The sequence below is a fragment of the Mizuhopecten yessoensis genome, unplaced genomic scaffold (genome assembly GCF_002113885.1).
Source record: "Mizuhopecten yessoensis strain PY_sf001 unplaced genomic scaffold, ASM211388v2 scaffold10603, whole genome shotgun sequence".
Classification (NCBI taxonomy): domain Eukaryota; kingdom Metazoa; phylum Mollusca; class Bivalvia; order Pectinida; family Pectinidae; genus Mizuhopecten; species Mizuhopecten yessoensis.
Window position 1 is genome coordinate 1,806,821 of NW_018408629.1, and position 2,087 is coordinate 1,808,907.

Sequence of the window (2,087 nt, forward strand, 5' to 3'; positions counted from 1 at the left end):
GGTCGTTATTTGATGTTCATATTGATATACGTACGTCAGCGCGTTGCTGAACTCTTTATCCAAACGCATGCAACGGAAAGAATGTGAAAAAATGAATCATAAATTGCCGCAAAATGTCTACCTATATATCTCTGAAATGTGATTACCGCTTTTATATGCATTTTTATAGTACTGCCATATAAACCTCATTACAGCTTAAGGTAAACAGGTGGTAATAAACATAATCAAAGCCCTGCAACCCTATAGCATGTTACGTATGATTATGTGTGGGAAATCTTCAATACTGTCAATGTAATTAACATTTTATATTCGCATCGCTCCCGTTTACCGACATGTCACAATGCGAAGATATGATTTTAACTAGATTGCAATTCTATAGACCTATGTATTTATATATGAATTGCTATATAAAAATTGTAATTATAAGTACTACATGATTACTGATGCCTTGAAAATGCGACGTACCAGATCTTTACTTATTTGTCAGTTATTTTCTTCTTGGAATGACACTTGACTTTCCTAAGTCCTCTGAAGACAGCGATTTCTCATAAAATAGCTTGGCCACCACTTTTGCTTCCCACTCTATTTTAGTTTAGTTTAGGTACAAAAAGTATAATGGCACTGTAAACTCGTCTGCCACTTCGGGAATTCGGTAACCTCAAGTTGACAGGATGACTGACATGCATGCCACGGCTTTATAATGGTCGAAATTTAGATACTAAACAATTTGAGCAATATTGCTTCTTAGGTAAATTTTGAGTAATGCGAACTCCCTCTCTACTTCCATTTTCAGATAAGACAAGAGGGATGTCATATCCTGGCTTCTTATTGGTCAAAACTAAAATATTGTCCGAATTTCATCTAGTTTGGTATAAAAGTATTGCGAGCTCGACCGCTGCAGCTTACAGTTTTCCTATCAGACAAGATTGCCAGTGTTTTAGCTTCTGATTGGTTAAAGAAGGGATGCCTACTTTAATACTTACAGTAAGTGGATAAGATTTTTTTTTTGCATATATAGTCTAAGGTAAGCTTATTATGGAATGGAGTTTCAAATTATTATGATCAAGTAGGGTGAAGCAAAAAAGCGCAATATATGCATGGGATTTTATTTAGATGATCACAGAAAAAACTAGAGCTCTGACTTTCAAAACAGTTATACGGAAGTTAAAATACGCATTTTGAATTTCAATTTTTATTGGTAAATTTTCAATTAGCTGTTAGATTAAGGTAAAACACCAGAATGTGGAACGCCTTGTGGTATACATTTTATGTAGTTATGCTTTATTTAGTTATTTCGAACAGATTTTGAACAGCAAACCAAGTGTTGACAACAATGAAATTATTGACGTCATAATAGAGATTGATGACGTTACAATAGAAAATGTTGTTATAGTCTCATAACAACATGTGCCTTCGCAATGCATTACAATGGAAGAATGCAGAGGAAATTTAAATAAAAAATTTATCTGAACATTACCTAGTAAGATCATATTGGAGACCACAAAACTTGTTTTTTTTATCAACAATTACATTTGTCTAAACCCTGTGTGGTAAGTTTGTCCGTCAGCAATGTACTTTTAAGGACGAATGTTTTGTAAACCCATTGTTTAATAAATGCACAGCTTTATATTCCAAACCTTGTAAATCTTATTATAGTGATATAATTGGTTTTCAGGCCATACAATACAAGATGTTGTATTTCACACGTCTTGAAATAATGACAAATTGATGAATTAAAGTAACTGCTTTCTAAGAATTCTGCATCATTAAATGCTATGGAAACGTGACGTCGTTATTTTGTCCTCATCGTCTTTATGTCCGTTAGTAAATAAGTTAATCAGTTTAAGTTTTTGGAAGGCACCTGCCTGACCCTACATTAAGAGCCCCTGTGCATTAACATCCGGGCCAACAAAGGTGAGAAATACAAGTTGAAATAACTTGTTTTATAATTGATATAAAATGAATAAAGTTCATATTTTATAATGCTTACCAGTTAGAGCGGGTTCGGGTATTATTGAACCGGAGGCAGTTACTGAACATAATTCATAAATTGCACTAAAACCAGGGGCGTGCCTTTGCAGTCTGGA